This window comes from Scyliorhinus torazame, chromosome 14, assembly GCF_047496885.1.
Source record: "Scyliorhinus torazame isolate Kashiwa2021f chromosome 14, sScyTor2.1, whole genome shotgun sequence".
In the NCBI taxonomy this organism is placed as follows: Eukaryota; Metazoa; Chordata; class Chondrichthyes; order Carcharhiniformes; family Scyliorhinidae; genus Scyliorhinus; species Scyliorhinus torazame.
In genome coordinates, this window is record NC_092720.1 from 206,269,749 (window position 1) to 206,288,250 (window position 18,502).

The 18,502-nt window shown below is 46.7% G+C and overlaps 1 long non-coding RNA gene across 1 annotated transcript; it reads left to right on the top strand.

Moving 5' to 3' along the window:
* Positions 1–1,590: 1,590 nt before the first annotated feature.
* On the top strand, positions 1,591–11,541 carry LOC140389417 (uncharacterized). Its single transcript, XR_011934389.1, has 3 exons — positions 1,591–1,741; positions 4,136–4,246; positions 11,515–11,541. It is a non-coding gene; the product is annotated as an uncharacterized lncRNA (long non-coding RNA).
* The last annotated feature ends 6,961 nt before the right edge of the window (positions 11,542–18,502 follow it).

The window sequence follows — 18,502 nt, forward strand, 5'->3', positions numbered from 1 at the left end:
TGCCCTCCATACCAGGCAACATCCTGGTAAATCTCTTCTGCACCCTCTCTGAAGCCTCCACATCCTTCTGGTATTGTGGCGACCAGAATTGAACACTATACTCCAAGTGTGCCTAACTCATCCTACTTCTTTTCATCAGGTTTGAGGCTTGTAGTTACTGTTGGGTTCGATGTTTGATTGTTATCGTTGCGTTGCAAACGAGACAGTTTTAAAAATATCTTCTTGTGTGTGGGGTGGGGGGGGGGGTCTCTAGGCTAATGAAGAAATTAGCAAACGGAAGTAGTAAGAGGGTTTACTCAGCTCTTCGTAAGCATTTTGTGAATATGAGCTTTATGTATATTGTTAATTGGGGATGTGTTAATTGGGGTTTAGGGATAGGGTGTTGTTTTTTACTGTAACGATGGGGCTTTATTGGGTTGGGCAAGAAAGATGTGGAGGGGTTTTAATGCAAGTTGCCTGACGTTGTTCGTATTTCTTTGTCAGATCGTATGACTTGAGTTGGGGGCCATCTCGGGTGGGTCTCTTTGACTTAGAACATCCCTTGGAAATGGCTGACTCCTGTCTAGAGTAAGCTGGGAGACCTCCATTCGTTTGGTAACGTTGAATGTCTGAGGTCTGACTGGCCCATTCAGAGGCTTTGATGTTGTTTGAGCGTTATCTGGCGATGGAGTAGAGGTGTGATACAGAGTAGAACTGCAATTAAACCTTTGTTCCCTGATGTTATTCATTTTTGGAATGTTAAGGGTCACCATTATCGCCCATCCGCCTTTGCCCCTGAGAACATAAGAACTAGGAGCAGGAGTAGGCCATCTGGCCCCTCGAGCCTGCTCCACCATTCAATGAGATCATGGCCGATCTTTGTGGGAAGGTGGGACTGCCATAAGTGGTGGGACTTCAACTCTGTGGAATGACCGAAGAAGCTGTAATGACTCATCTCAAGACAGAGAACAACGGGGGAAGATTTAATATAGGTTTAAAAATGATGGAAACCGTTCACAGAGTTCAGACAGCTGACACAGTCACGGTGGGCGAAATGATATCCTTAGGTGTAATGTATCATTCCATGACAGTAGTCTGACCAGAAACGTTCAGCAAATACGTGCAAAGGCCCGAGAACAATGTGTTGTTAACTCCAAAATAAAATTATTCGCTAAGGTTGCTTAGTTTTGGCAACAAAATTCGACACTTTGAGGGAAAACTCTATAGTTTATTTTCCCGACGAATTTCGCCGGTTGATAAGATCGTGGAGCGAACTTCGTCAGTCAAGTAAATTGTGAAAAACAATTGACCAGTGATATACAATATGTGGATACCCGCGCCTGCCGTCTTGGACGTGGCAAAATTTGGTCGATGGTAAATCTAGCTTTTATATAGGCAGTATGTGACGGAGGCATCTATCTGCACTTAAATATTATAGACCTGTAACTGACGAATGTTTAACAATATAATAAATAGAGACTGACAGGTTTCCCCAAATCATATAACCGACTTCTCCATATTTAACATAGATTAATTTTAAATTGAAGATCCGATTCGCCGTGCTCTGTTCAGCTCTTTCCCTTTATAAACTCAGCAGGAAGCCAGTCGGCTTTTGGTCAAGAATCAACATGCAGTAAAATCTGTGGCTTGACAGAGAGCGACTGTCACAATGCAGGAAACAGGAGAGATTCAGCCATCTACTCTCGCACTTGTGACTGTCGGAAAGAAGGAATTAGGCAAAACGGCACTGTGACTGTTACATGTAAGTAGTCATTTAAAACAACGATGAGTAGTACACGTGATTAAGGCTTAGGAGCAATTTCTCACTGATGTAGAACACACGAAAACGCTGTCCTGAGCCCGGGGTCTGTATCTACAAAGAGGAAGTATGGATAACGTTTCACTGGGAGATATGAAAAATCCAATGAATGTCAAGCCGTTTGGTAACGTTAGAAAGAAAACGGCGAGTGAAGAGATATTGCAATGGCAGAGGTAGAAATGGCGGCAAATCCTAGAATTCGAAACAACACTTGCTAGGGCAACCCCAGCCCACCGCCCAAAACTCTTCCTCTTAACTTTCTTGCAAATACATCTATCCTTTTAACCTGACTCCAGTAAAACACCACGTCACCTGGTTTTTGATTATCCCCTTGCCTTACACTTTCCGATCCTGATCCACTTCAGCCAATCCTAAGCTGCACCTGATGCTGACCTGTCCTTTCGCTCAAATGGTGTTGTTGACCAGGAGGATCTCGTTTCCCCGTTTTGCTGTCACTCTCTCTGCAACCGGACAGCACGGTAGCATGGCGGTTATCACAATTGCTTCACAGCTCAAGGGTCCAAGGTTCGATTGGCTTGGTTCACTGTCTGTACGGAGTCTGCACGTTCTCCCCGCGCGTGCGTGGGTTTCCTCCGTGTGCTCCGGTTTCCGCCCGCAGTCTAAAGATGTGCAGGTTGGGTGGATTGGTCATGCTAAAATTGCCCTTAGTGTCCACAATTGCCCTTAGTGTTGGGTGGGGTTACTGTGTTATGGGGATAGGGTGGAGGTGTGGCCTTGGGTAGGGTGCTCTTTCAAAGAGCCGGTGAAGACTCGATGGGCCGAATGGCCTCCTTCTGCAATGTAAATTCTATGATACCCGGCACATCTCTGTATCTTCCCCAATAAATTGCGGCTCACATTCACAAAACCCCCTCAAAGCATTTTCATCCACCCAACTCTGAAGGTATTTCTATATTGCCGCCGTTCTTATTCGGTGTCTTAACTTTGACCCTCTTTTGACAACTATTTTGACCCTCCTTCACAGCATTATGAGTGTGCCGCTTGTACTGACGTTCCATGCCACTGGGTTGGATTCCAGGTCCCGCAGACGCGTGCTTCTCGGCGGCGCTCCGTTCACTGGCGGCGGTATTCTGTGCTCCTGCGATTGTCAATGGGATTTCCCATTGAAGCCGTTACAAAACCGGGCGGGGAAGGGGAAAAGTAAATCGCAACGGTCGGAGAATTCCGGCCTCCAAGTTGAACCCTTTGACAGTTCTGCGACTCAAAACAGGACCCCAGCAGCAAAACCCCTTCCACTTCCTGTTAATATCCTGGAGCTACGTGTGCTCCGCAGAATCTTTTCGCATTCTGCGGCCCCATGTCACTGGCACTTACATCCTGCAGCAATATGTAGATGTATATCTGTTTATTAACTGTTCTGACAATATTGTTCAAAGACACCAGTGCTTTTTTTACGTTGCGCAGTCGTGAAATTGCTCCCTAAAATTTCCAATGCTGTAAATTAGATATTTATATTTTTGTAAAAGATTGTATTATAATGCGAAATTTAGCACAGCGATGGGACTTACAGTTTTGCGCGGGAGTGTGAAGTGGACGATAGCAGTGCACACAACTGCAAATTTTACTTTCCAGTGATGTGAAAATCAGACATGCAAGAGAGGTTAAGCAGCAGAAATTTCTATGCCAACTTTGATAATATCACGCTCAGTTGTAAAATGTCGCCTGGTGAGAATGGAAGGTGGGGAATAGTGCGCGACCAGATCGCACCATTTAACTTCCTGGGGGGGTGCGGGGGGGGGGGGGGTAAGATGCAGCGGAACAGTTTGCGGATGTGTTATTTTGTCCGTCCATGTGCTCCGATATTAGATCTGCCCACTGTGTTCCAATCGCGCGCCAGGCAGAAGAAACTGACCGAGTGTGAGCTGTAGGTGATCATCGCTTCTGCCCTGCAGTAACCCCGTGCGGATGTGGGTGACTACTTTGCTGAAAGTCTTGGTTCTGTCTCTAAATAAGAGCTTGGTCTCCAATTAGCTAAATTGCACGTCAAGTAAACGTCTTTAATTTCCCGTCTCCTTCAAAGTTAGCCCAATATACATCTCCAGCGACCTGCTGGCACGGTGAAAGGCTAAGTTCTGAATATTGCTCTCAGCTACGGTCCCACCATCCTCACTTCAGTTTTCTGAAGGTTTTGATGCAGGCCAACATCTGAAAGAGTGAGGGGGAGGGGAGGAGGCTGATAGAACACAGTTCTGACAGGAATACAATTAAGCTGCTTTCACGCAGTTGTGAACAGTTACTCTGAGTACAGAAACACCAACATCTAACTCGTGTTTCTAGATCAATTAAAATCTCCGCGGTTCTCCCTGTTTACTGTAGGCCTCGTTAATGAAACAGAGAGCGACTTAACACCGATTTTGCTGGGCGCCCTGGTGCTAATGGCTATGTTCATCGTATTTTTGACAGTTCAGGAGGTGCGGGGTAAACGAGGTTTGTCTTTTCATTATATTTAAATATACTGAATCAAATGTTGTTCTGACGACGCTATCAATGTCTTTCTTAACCCGGGACTATTTATTTACTAACGTGTTCAAATAATTATATGCTTAATGAGTGCCCTCGACCGAAGAATACTTAATTATTTAAGGCATGCATCAACACGCCAACGGTTTCTAAGACAACGTGCGGTTATTCCCATCTTCCTATCAGCCGTGATTCATTGTTAGGGCACTCGGGATCAAGAGCACAAATCAAGACGGATCTTCCAGTGCAATACGGTAGGACGCGTTGAACTGTTGGATGTGCTGTCTTTCGGGTGAGGGGTGGAACCGAGGCCCCATCAGTACTAACTTGGTGGAAGTAAAATAACCCATGGTATTATCTCGAAGTCACCGGGTGTGAGGAACAATATTTATCCCTCAATCCACATTTAGCATTGTTGCCTGACAGCGCCAAATTCGATCCCCGGCTTGGGTCAGTGTCTGTCGGAGTCTGCACGTTCTCCCCGTGTCAGCGTGGGTTCGCTGCGGGTGTTCCGGTTTCCTCCCACAAGACATGCTTGTTAGGTGAATTCGCCATTCTCAATTCTCACTCACTGCACCCGAACAGGGGCCGGGGTGTGGCCACTGGGGGATTTTCACAGCGACTTCATTGCAGTGATAATGTAAGCCTACATGTGACAATAATAACCATTATAGATTATTACATTTCGCGGCTGGCACTGTTACTCCAGTTAGCACTGCTGCCTCACAACGCTAGGGACCCGGTTCAACTCCCTCTGTGGACGTTGCACATTCTCTCCCTGTCTGCGTGGGTTTCCTCCCAAAGTGTGCAGGTTAGGTGGATTGCCCATGCCAAAATTGCCCCTCAGTGTCCAAAAAGTGTTAAGTACGTTTATGGAGATAATGCGGGGGCTGCGCCTAGGAAACGTGTTTTTTCAGATGGTCGGTGCAGACTCGATGGGCTAATGTCCTCCCTCTGCAATGTATGGATCCTACGTATATAAAGGCACAAATTATTTGGTGTCTGTTACTTTGTTGTATGTTGGGAAAATTGAGAGAAAATTAACTGGCGTGTATCCGATATTATAATGTTAAAGTGGTTCATTGGCTGTACACCGCTTTGAAATGCCCACTGGTCGTGAAAAGCGTCCTATAACTGTAAGTCTTTCTTTTCATTTCATAGAAAGATTGAAAAAAGGAGCAGGGGGAGGCTATTCAGCCCTTTGGGCCTGTTCCATCATTCAACATGATTTGTCAGAAACAAGAAAGGAGCCAAAACTTTATTGGGAGTTTACTGTAGACCCCCGATAGCAACATAGAGATGGAGGAACAGATTGGCCGGCAGATCTTAAAAGGGCAAAGAAGTAACATAGTTGTTGTCATAGGTGACTTCAACTTCCCTATGATGTGCGGGTTGTTTAAGGACTATTTGCTGGGAGTGCTAGATAGCTTTGTCCCACTGAGACGAGGAAGGAATGGTAAGGCGAAGGAGCCTTGGATGACAAGTGAAGTGAAGATTGTAGTCAAGCGGAAGAAGGAAGCTTATGTAAGGTTGAGGAAGCAAGGATCTGATGCGGCTCAAGAGGGTTACAAGGTAGCCATGAAGGAACTCAAAAATGGACTTAGGAGAGCTAGAAGGGGCCATGAAAAATCCAGGGTGGGAAGGATGAGAGAAAACCCCAAGGCGTTCTACACTTATGTGACAAATAAGAGGATGATCAGAATGAGAGTAGGGCTGATCAGGGATAGTGGAGGGAGTCTGAGGAGATAGGGGAGGCCCTAAATGAATATTTTGCTTCTGTATTCATTGGAGAGAGGGACCTTGTTACTCATGAGAACAGCGTGAACCAGGTTAATAGTCTCAAGCAGGTTGATATTAAGAAGGAGGATGTGCTGGAAAATTTGAAAAGCATCCGGATAGATAAGTCCGCTGGGCCTGACGGGATATACCCAAGCTTAATACGGGAAGTGAGAGAGGAGATTGCAGCGCCATTGGCGGCAATTTTTGCATCCTTACTCTCCACTCGAGTATTACCGGATGATTGGAGGGAGGCGAATGTTGTTCCCCTATTCAAGAAAGGGAATAGAGAAATCCCTGGGAATTACAGACCAGCCAGTCTTACATCTGTGGTGAGGAAAATATTGGAAAGGATTCTGAGAGATAGGATTTATGATTATTTAGAAAAACATAGTTTGATTACAGGTAGTCAGTATGGCTTCGTGAGGGGCAGGTCATGCTTCACAAGCCTCATTGAATTCTTTGAAGATGTGACGAGACACATTGATGAAGGTCAGGCAGTGGATGTGGTGTATATGGATTTCAGTTAGGCTGATAAGGTTCCCCATGGTAGCCTCATTCAGAAAGTTGGGGAACATGTGATACAGGGAAATGTGGCTGTCTGGATACAGAATTGGCTGGCCAAAAGAAAACAAGGAGTGGTAGTGGATGGAAAGTATTCCGCCTGGAGGCTGGTGACCAGTGGTGTCCCACATGAACCTGTTCTGGGACCTCTGCTCTTTGTGGTTTTTATAAATGATTTGGATGAGGAGGTGGAAGGGTGGGATAGTAAGTTTGCTGATGACACGAAGTTTGGTGGATAGTGTTGTGGGCTGTTGCAGTTTACAGCAGGACATTGGCAGGATGCAGGGCTGGGCTGAGAAGTGGCAGATGGAGTTCAACCTAGATAAATGCGAAGTGATTCATTTTGGAAACACGAATTTGATTGCTGAATATAGGGTTAAAGGCAGGATTCTTGGAAGTGTGGAGGAACAGAGGAATCTTGGGGTCCACATACATAGATCCCTCAAAGTTGCTACCCAGGTTGATAGGGTTGTTAAGAAGGCGTATGGTGTGTTGGCTTTCATTAACAGGGGAATTGACTTTAAGAGCCACGAGGTTTTGCTGCAGCTGTATAAAATCCTGGTTAGATCAAACTTGGAATATTGTGTCCAGTTCTGGTCGCCTCATTATATGAAGGATGTGGATTCTTTGGAGAGTTTGCAGAGGAGATTTACCACAATGCTGCCTGGACTGGAGGGTATGTCTTATAAAGACAGGTTGAGGGAGCTAGGGCTTTGCTCACTGAAGTGAAGAAGGAAGAGAGGTGACTTGATAGAGGTGTACAATGTGATGAGAGGCATGGATAGAGTGGATAGCCAGAGACTTTTCCCCAGGGCGGAAATGGCTGTCACGAGGGGGCATAATTTTAAGGTGATTGGAAGAAGGGATAGGGGAGACGTCAGAGGTAGGTTCTTTACACAGAGAGTGTGGGTGCGTGGAATTCACTGCCAGCAGAAGTGGTGGAGTCAGAGTCATTAGGGACATTTAAGCGACTCTTGCACAGAGACATGGAGAGCAGTAAATTGAAGGGGTGTAGGTTAGGTTGAACATAGGTTAGGATAAATGGTCGGCACAACATCGTGGGCTCAAGGGCCTGTACTGTGCTCTACTGTTCTATGTTCTATGTTCTATGCCAGATCATCCAAATCAATAGCCTGATCCTGCCTTTCCACATATCCCTTCACCCCAAGTGCCATATCGAACTTCTTCTTGAAAAGATACAATGTTTTGGACTCAACCGCATTCTGTGGTAACGAATTCCACAGGCCCACCACTCTCTGGGTGACGGCACTTCCCCTATTCTCAGTCCTAAACTGTGACCCCCTAGCTCTGGAGGCACGCACCTTCGTGAACATCCTTCTTGCATCTACCCTGTCTAGTCCTGTTAGGATTTTCTGTGTTTCTATTAGACTTCCACCAACCCCTATTCCTCTGAACTCCAGCGAATATAATCCGAGCTGACTCCAGCTCCCTCGTACGTCAGTCCTGCCATCCCAGGAATCAGTCTGATAAACCTGCTCTGCACTCCGACTGTACCAATAATATCCTTCCTGAGATAAGGAGGCCAAAACTGCCTGACCGAGGTCTGGTATGACTGCAGATAGCCATCCCTTCTCCTGTAACTCAAATCATCTTGCGATGAACGCCAACATACGATTTGCCTTCTTTACCGTCAGCTGCACGTGCATGAGTGCCTTCAGCAACTTGTGTACGAGGACACCCAGGTCTCGTTATACTTTCCCCTCTCCTAATTTATGAACATTCAGATAATAATCTGCCTTCCCGTTTTACTACCAAACTGGATGCCCTCACATTTATCCAAATTATACTGCATCTGACATTGATTTGCCCACTCAGGCAACTTGCCCAAACCACATCGAAGGATCCCTGCATCCACCTCACAGCTCATCCTCCCATCCAGATTTGTGCCATCTGCAAACGTGTGGACATTGCATTTAGTTCCACCATCTAAGTCGTCAATATATATTGTGGACAGTTGGTGACCCAGCACCAACCCTTGCGGTAATCCACTAGTCACTACCTGCCAGTTGGAAAAATACCCGTTTATTCCTGTTCTTTGTTTCCTGTCTGCCAGCCATGTTTCTATCCATCTCAATAAACTACCCCTAATCCCAAGTGCTTTAATTCTACACACTAATCTATTATGTGAGACTGTGTCGAAAGCCTTCCGGAATTTCAAATAAACCTCATCTCCTGGCCCACCTTCATCAACTCTCCCAGTTACATCCTCGAATAACTTCAATAGATTTGTCAAGCATGATTTCTATTCTGCAAATCCATGCTGACTCTGTCTGATCCTGTCACTGTATCCAAGTGCTCTGCTATCTAATCCGTGATAATAGATTCTTGAATTCCCCTTACGTACATCAGGCTCACTGGTCTATAATTCACTGATTTCTCTCTACATGCTTTTAAAAATAATGCGGTTACATTATCTACACTACAATTTGTAGGAAGTGTTCCATAGTCTATAGAACGTTGGCAGCTGACCACTAATGCGCCCAATATTTCTAAGGACACTTCCTTAAGTACTCTGGGCTGTATATTATCAGGCCCTGGGGATTTATTGGCCGTTTTATTGTGCAGCACCGTAGCACAGTGGTTAGCACCGGGGCTTCACAGCGTCAGGGTCCCAGGTTCGATTCGCTGCTGGGTCACTGTCTGTGCGGAGTCTGCACATTCTCCCCGTGCCGGCGTGGGTTTTCTCCGGGTGCTCCGGTTTCCTCCCACATTCCAAAGACGTGCAGTGTAGGTGAATTGGCCATGCTAAATTGACGTTAGCTTCCAAAATGTTTAGGACGAGTTATTGGGTTACAGGGATAGGGGAAGTGAGGGCTTAAGTGGGACGGTGTAGACTCGATGGGCCGAATGGCCTCCTTCTGCACTGTATGTTCTATGTTCTATGTTAATCCCATCAATTTCCCATATACCATTTTTCTAATAATACTGATCTCCGCCAGTTCCTCCCTATCACTAAACCCTGTGTTCCCCAACATTTCTCGCAACCATTCCTTTGTTGGCCATTATACATTCCACTGTTTCGGACTGGAAGAGGCCTGAATTTGGCTTCACAATTCTTTTTCTCTTCCCATACCTATATAAACGTTAAGAGTCAGTTTTTATATACCCTGAAGTCTTACTTTTGTACTCTATTTTCCTCTTCTTAACCAATCCCTTGGTCGTCCTTTGCTGAATTTAAACTGCTCCTAATCGTCAGATCTGTTGTTTTATTTGGCCAATTTGTATACTTCTTCTCGGATCTAATGCTAGCATTAATTTCCATTGTACGCCATGGGTTCGCCATCCTTCCACTTTTACTTTTGTGCCAGACAGGAATAAACAATTGTGCGCCTTGAAATTTTGCCATTGCCGATCTAACGTCATCCCTTTAAGTAATGTTTCCCAATCTATCATAGATAACTCGTACCTCATATCATCGTAGCTTCCTTGATTTGGATTCAGGACACTGATTTCAGAATCAACTATGTCACTCTCCACCTTGATGAAAAAATCTATCATGTTATGGTCACTCATCTCAAGGGACGTTCTCAACTATATTCCACATTATTATTTTCTCATTACAAAGTAACTCGTCTAGAATGGCCTGTTCTCGAGTTGTTTTCTCAATGTATTGATCAAGGAAGCCATCTTGTATACACTCGAAGAATTCCTTCTCTGCGACATTGTGGCTGATTTGATTTGCTCAATCTACAAACAGCTCAAAATCAATCACAATTGTTGACATTCCTTTATTGCACGTGTCTCTAATTTCCTGTTTAATGTCATTCCTAACATCACCAGGACAGTTTTGGGTATATATACAACCCCTACTAATGTTTTTGCCTCTTTTTGTTTCTCAGCTCCACCCATACATAATCCACATTGTCATAGTTAATATATTTCCTATCTATTGTGTTGAATTTCTCTTTAACTAGCAATACAACTCCACCACCTTTTCCATTTGTGTGCCCTTCCGGAATGCTGAATACCCTTGAATGACCAATTCCCATCCCTGCTCACCCTGCATCCATGTCTGCGTAATCCCGATGAAAGCATGCCCGTTTACCTTTATCGCGCGATCAATTTTTCATAGAATTAACATTGAATTTACAGTGCAGAAGGAGGGCATTCGGCCCATCGAGTCTGCACCGGCCCTTGGAAAGAGCACCCTACCCAAAGTCAACACCTCCACCCTATCCCCATAACCCAGTAACCCCACCCAAATTGCAAATGCTCCTTGCGGTTTTGCACAAAACCTTAAAACTTTTCTCTTTAACGTTGCTTGTCCCATTCCCATTATTTCCACTGTGGCTCGGTTTGAATTAGGCCCTTGCTTTCTCTGCCTATCAGCGTTTTTTTATTTCCCTTTCTGTCTTTTACATTAGACCTTGATTTCCCCTCCTCCGCCACCTTGCATAGGCTCCCATATCGCACACGATATCTCTTCACAAAACGACCGGATTAAGTGTTATGCACAATCCCTCCGCTTTAAACTTCAAACATTTCAGTTGTGCCTTGACAAAAAGCAGAACGACAATGAATAAGGATTGTTGGAGAGTGAGAAAAACATTTTGTTCAGACTTTGAAATTACGATGATGTTACTGAGAAGCAGTGCAGGGCTGAACATTAAACACTCACACATTTTGAATGGTATTACCACGATATAAACGCGATCATTGGGACGGAAGAAGAGAGTTGATTTCCTATTTCCTCTTTGTTTTGTTGCGTAGAATTTATTGGGAACGGAAACGACTTCGATTGTCGTTCTTTATTTAAATGCGATCTGAGACGAGATCCGTCCTTCATACTACTAAACAGGAACATAGAGTTCAGTTACATGACAAACTTACTTTATTGCATTTTACATAATTGTGCTATATTTTTATTACCACAGATTCCAGCGATGTAAAGACAACGGCACAAGTAAGAACTATCAGACGCTTTACGGAGAAATTGATAAGTGGTTCAGACACAATCTTAGGTTCCCGGGGTTATAATAATCTATTGAGGCTTCTGATATTACCCTTGTACAGAAACAAGGAAACGTGACTTTTAGCATGTTACTTAATGCCCCAGTGCTTCGCAAAGGGAAACTATTCCTTGCATCTGATATCTTCGGAAAGGAAAAAATGGATTTATCCCCATAGCACTTATAATAATTTATGAATGGGGTGTTGTATGCGGAATTGGTTTCTTGTCCCTTGCAAACACTTTGTTTGACAGCATACTTGTGTCATTGTGACCTTTTGACAGATCTCATAGAAGGCGAGGAACCGTCCTATGCCTAAATAGCATCTTCATTACTTTTTAAAAATATTTCACGGAATGAGGGCATTTCTGTTGAGACCAGTTTTTGTTACTCATCCCTAATTGCCCTATAGAAGGTGGTGGTGAGCTGACCTCTTGAACTACCCAGTTCCTGAGATGTAGGTATTCGCACAGGACCGTTAAGGAGGGAATTCCACGATTTTGACCGAGCGACAGTAAAGGGACGTCGATGCAGTTCCAGGTCATAAAAATGGGTGACTTGGGAGGGAAATTGGAGGTGGTGAGATTCCATGTATCTGCTTCCCTTGTCCTTCTAGACGGTAGACTTTGTGGGTTTGGAAGTTGCCGGCGATGGAGCATTGGTGAATTTCCGTCGTGCATCTTGTGAATGATACATACTACTGCCTTTGTGCATCGGTTGGAGGGGGTGGCGTGGGCGGGTAGGTGGGTGGGGGTAGCGTCCAGGAAATGAATGGTTTATGGGATGCTAATCATTCGGCTTCCGGACGGTGTCGATCTTCTTGTGGTTTGTTGAAATGCAGTCATTTAGCCAATTGGGAAATATTCCGTCACAACCCTGATTTGCACCTTGCTGATGGTGGACAGTCTTTGGCGAATCATGAGGCGAGGAACTCTCCGCGGAATCCCCGGGCTCTGATCTGCTCTTGTAGCCATTTGGCACAAGTAAACGAGAAATGAGTGTAAAACTATTTCGGGGAGTGACAACAATCCGACGATCTGTATGGTATGAATTGAATCAAGTGACTATAATATATTGTCAATATATGGAAGAGAGCGCAGAGCACACTCGACGTTGTGGGAATTCCTTTTTTTGGTGACGGTAACATTTTAATCCTTTTAGGAGCTTAATCATATTGCTGAGGAGGATTCTCTGAATTACACCCAGTTGAATGTACAGCAAGCGAGAAGGACGGACAGAGTAATCAGCAACCTAGATGGCGTAGAATATGCCTCAATAAACTTGAGCACCAGCATGCCCTCCAAACCTCGGAGACCCGAGAGTGCACACGCCAATCCCAGTGACGCAAGGTGGCAAAATAACGTGAAAACCTATTGTGGGTGAAGCTGGCCTTGGGCGGAAGGTCAAACCGGCAGTCTGCAATCTATGCTGCATTCGAAACATTGGGCTTCAATTGAGTTAAATTCAGGTCAGAGACCTGTCAGTATTCTATGGTACAGAAGGGCGATTTTACCTGATCTATGACCCATTGTACACTATAAATAATGGTAAAAAAAGACCCATGATATTCGAATGTTTTTTTTTCTAATTCTGCAGTATTTGGTTTGTTGGAAGCGATTTGACACGCAGGACAATTGTTACGGGAATATTGAGACATCAATCCCCAATGAGGGACCGTACGAAACGTTAACACATTTCAACGAGTGTGAGCGGTAAAATGCGCTGAGAAATCCTCGGTGCAATTTTAATCCATCCCGCCGTGTCTGGTGCAACGACGATTTTTGCCCTGTTTCGTTTTTATCCTCCCTTGAACACAATGCAGATTGGAAGTGTACCAGGTGATGAGAAGGATTCCGCGCCTGTGCACTCTTAAAAGCTTAACCATCTTTAAAGGTTTTCCAATTTACAACTTGAAATGCTGTTGATCCTTCTCTTGCTATGCTAATATGAGCCCATCCTCTGCGCGGGGCATTCTCTGATCCCTTTCCATTTGTAGGCTTGCCATGAGATGCATCCTGAGAATACATCATGGTATTTCTCCCCATGTTTAGTTACCCGTCAGTCGGGGTTCTTAAAAGAATCCACTACATAATCCCCACCCATTGCAAACCAAACGCCTTCTGATTCCTCTGTCCAGTTCGCTTGCAAATGTCTATTCAGAAGAACAGGAATTGGGAGCAGATTTAAATTTCACGACCACTAAAGCCTGAACTACAATTAAATAAGGTTTCAAATGCACCATTCCACCCGAACCCAAACCCGTTGGATTTGTATGTGTCTATAAAACATCTGGACGCAATCTTGAGGCCCGGAAATCGACGGCGAGGGCGGAAATCTCGCGAGAATCGAGAAACGTCGGTGGCGTCACGAGGTTAGTGGGCGTGAAATTCATTTACATAAATTTCAATTAAATTGATCAGGATTTCCGCCCCTCACCCTGGAGTAAGTCTCATCACAGAGAGCTGCCGGCCGATCCGATTGGTCAGCACCTCTTTGGTCCCTGCAGCGCCAGAAGCTGCAGTGACTGATGTGGGAGTACAAGCATGCTCCAGTGACTAGGGCCCAGAAATCCAGGATAGGTAAGTTTTGAGTGTCTAAAGGCGGGGAGGGTGGTGAGGTCTGGGGGGAGGGGTGGGGTCAAGGGTATGGGTGGGCAGTGGAGTGAGAGTGGGAGAGTTGACAGAGGCTATGAGTGGAGATGCTGGGGAGGGAGGACCTGCGGTAACCGGACATTATGGGCATGGATTTCACTTGTTCATGGCCGGTTTTCAGGCAGAAAGGAACATTAAATGACTGAAATGTGTTTCCTCCCGCCCCGACTTCTCAATTATTTTACGCTGTGGCACCAAAGCCTCGAACTCGCCGTCTACTTGTTCCCCAATTGTGGCACTTAAATGCCAATTGTTAACAATTTTTCTGACGTTTCCCGGCCAGCCTCAATTTTTACGATGGCGGGTGGATTCGCCGTGCAGGATGAAATGGGACTTATTGCTCCGGTGGAAGTTGTGGAGTTAAGGAGAGGGCTGCACCCCAGAAGCCGCATCCTAACTTGTGCCACCCTACCTCAAGGTCCGGTGACCTCCAACCTGCCTCTCTCCCGACTTTCAATCATCCAATTTCCACGTCTCTAGACCCCCCCTCTATTTTCTTCCGCCTTTCGGCCATGAACATTTTCCTTCCGCCCAGGAACTGGGCTTTGTCATCTTCCTGCAATTCCTCTTCGGTCCACTGCAATTCCGGTCGCTAGAGGTACCAGGGGAGGACCTTGCTCCGGTGTGCGAGGCTGCCTGCAGCCAATTAACCTCATACAAGCAGGAAATTCCGGTGGGACAGAAAGTGTTGGTGGGGACGTCTCATCGGACGTCGAGAAGGGTAACCCGCCACCCAAAACATCATGGAATTGTGGTGTGGGGAGGGCGTTTTCCGGGGCTAGGTGTGGGAATGGTGGGTGTGGAGGATATGTGGGCGATGTCTGGGGAGGGGTGGCGCCCGCTATTCAAAGGGGGCTGCTGATGAATGTGCTCCAGTTTCCCGCTCGAGGACTCAACACAATTTATTTTCAGGCTTCTCCCATTTCCCGGACACCTCCCGCAAGCCTGTAAATTGACCTGTCAATAATTGGGCAAATTAGTGTCAAGGGCGGCAAGGCTGACATATGCATTGCCCATCCCAGAGGAAAATTATGGTGAGGATGGAGCGAGCGGGAACCCAGCGGTAAACCTATCCGATGAATTTTACACTCACCATGCCTCCCCCGCCCCCTCCCCCATCAAAAACGTAGAAATCCGCTGGCATGGAGCATAATCTTCTACTTAATATCTTCGGGCGTGTAGAAACCGAATCTATCTCCTACTCATTTAGTAACAACTGTTGCAAAATCGACGGCATATCCGTGGATCCAATGCCCATTCATTTTTTAAAAATATATATTTTATTCAACCTTTTCGGCCAAACAAAACAGTACAAAGGTTTTTCCCCTTTTTACAACAGCAAAACAATATAAATAACCGTGACCGTATTTTAACCAATAAATAAATAATATATAAACTAAATGGCAACTGCCATAAGAAAAATAATAACTCTCCCAAATAATAAAATCAGCAATTCAATATACATAACCAAGTACCAATATCTTTACAAAAACACCCCTGAGGACCCACCTGGGCCCTCCCCCCCCTCCCACCCCCTTCCCCCCTGGATTGCTGCTGTTACCTTCCCATTTCCTTTATCGTTCTGCGAGGTAGTTAATGAACGGTTGCCACCGCCTGGTGAACCCCTGAGCCGAATCCCTTAGTGCAAACTTTATCCGTTCCAGTTTTATAAACCCTGCCATGTCGTTTATCCAGGTCTCCACGCCCGGAGGCTTGGCTTCCTTCCACATAAGCAGTATCCTTCGCTGGGCTACTAGGGACGCAAAGGTCAAAACATCAGCCTCTCTCGCCTCCTGCACTCCCGGCTCTTCTGCAACCCCGAATATAGCCAGCCCCCCGCCTGGCTCGACCCGGACCCCCACCACCTTTGAAAGCACCTTCGCCACCCCCTGCAGTGCCGGGCATGACCAAAACATGTGGGTGTGGTTTGCTGGGCTTCTCGAGCATCTCCCACACCTATCCTCTACCCCGAAAACTTTACTGAGCCTTGCTCCGGTCATATGTGCCCTGTGCAAAACCTTAAATTGTATCAGGCTAAGCCTGGCGCACGAGGGCGAAGAGTTTACCCTACGTAGGGCATCTGCCCTCAGCCCCTCTTCAATCTCTCCCCCCAGCTCTTCCTCCCATTTTCCCTCCAGCTCATCCACCATGTTCTCCCCCTCATCTCTCATTTCCCTGTATATATCTGACACGCTACCATCCCCCACCCATGTCCCTGAAATCACTCTATCCTGAATCTCCTGCGTCGGGAGCTGCGGGAATTCCCTCACCTGTTGCCTCGCAAAAGCTCTCAGTTGCATGTATCGAAATTCATTCCCTTGAGGCAACCCATATTTTTCCGTCAGCGCTCCCAGACTCGCAAACGTCCCGTCCAGGAACAGATCCCTCAGTTGCACAATCCCAGCTCTCTGCCATGCTCCAAATCCCCCATCTATTCTCCCCGGGACAAACCTATGATTATTTCTTATCGGGGACCGCACCGAGGCTCCCGTCATTCCCCTATGCCGTCTCCACTGCCCCCAAATTTTCAGTGTTACCACCATCACTGGACTTGTGGTGTATTTCTTCGGGGAGAACGGCAACGGCGCCATCGCCAGTGCTTGTAGGCTGGTTCCTTTGCAGGACGCCATTTCCAATCTCTTCCACGCCACTCCCTCCCCTTCTCCCATCCACTTACACACCATTGAAATATTGGCGGCCCAATAGTACTCACTTAAGCTCGGTAGTGCCAGTCCCCCCCCCTCTCCCTGCTACGCTGCAAGAACCCCCTCCTCACTCTCGGGGTCTTCCCAGCCCACACAAAACTCATGACGCTTTTCTCGATCTTCTTGAAAAAAGCCTTTGTGACCATCACCGGGAGGCACTGAAACACAAAAAGGAATCTCGGGAGGACTACCATTTTGACCGCCTGCACCCTCCCCACCAGTGACAGGGGCACCATGCCCCATCTCTTAAAATCCTCCTCCATCTGTTCCACCAATCGTGTTAAATTAAGCTTATGTAAGGTTCCCCAACTCCTGGCTATCTGGATCCCCAAGTACTGGAAATCCCTTGTTACCCTCCTCAGCGGCAAATCTTCTATTCACCTGCTCTGCTCCCGCGGATGTACCACAAACAACTCACTCTTCCCCATGTTCAATTTGTACCCCGAGAATTCCCCAAACTCCCCGAGCGTCTGCATTATCTCAGGCATCCCCTCCACCGGGTCCGCAACATGCAACAGTAAATCATCTGCATACAATGATACCTGGTGTTCTTCTCCTCCCCAGAGTACTCCCCTCATCTTCCTGGAGCCCCTCAGTGCTATGGCCAGGGGCTCAATTACCAATGCAAACAGTAACGGAGACAGGGGACACCCCGGCCTCGTCCCTCTATAAAGACGGAAGTAGTCAGACCTCTGCCTGTTTGTGATCACACTTGCCACCGGGGCCCTATATAGTAGCTGTACCCATCCAATGAACCCTTCACCAAAACCAAATCTCCTCAACACTTCCCACAGGTAGTCCCACTCCACCCTGTCAAATGCTTTCTCGACATCCATCGCCACCACTATCTCCGCCTCCCCCTCTGGTGGGGGCATCATCATCACCCCTAGCAGCGTCCGTATGTTCGTGTTCAGCTGAGGGTAGACAGGCAATATGCAGAGGCACCGGAGGAGGGACTGTACAGCGTCCGTATGTTCGTGTTCAGCTGAGGGTGGACAGGCAATATGCAGAGGCACTGGAGGAGGCACTGTTCAGCTCCCTCGCCGCTCCCCTCTTCCTCAATTGTTGAGCCAGTAGCCGACTCGCCTTCTCTCCATACTCATACTGCACTCCCTGTGCCCTCCTCCACTGTGCCTTTGCCTTACCCGTGGTCAGCAGGTCAAATTCCACATGTAACCTTTGTCTTTCCCTGTACAGTCCCTCCTCCGGTGCCCCTTAACGAACCCAGTTTGATCCTCATGGACCACCCCCGGGACACAATCCTCTATCCGCATCGCCATTACCTTGGCCAGGAGCTTAGCATCTACATGCAAAAGGGAAATGGGCCTATAGGATCCACACTGCAGCGGGTCTTTATCCTTCTTCAAAAGTAACGATATTGTCGCCTGCGACATAGTCGGAGTCCCGGGGCCTTCCCCGCCTGCATGCTCCCAATCCCCTTTACCACCTCCTCCACATCCATCTGTGCTCCCAGTCCCGCCCTCTCCTGTTCCTCCACCTTCAGGAATTCCAGCTGATCCAGGAAATGTATCATTCCCTCCTTCCCTTCCGTGGGCT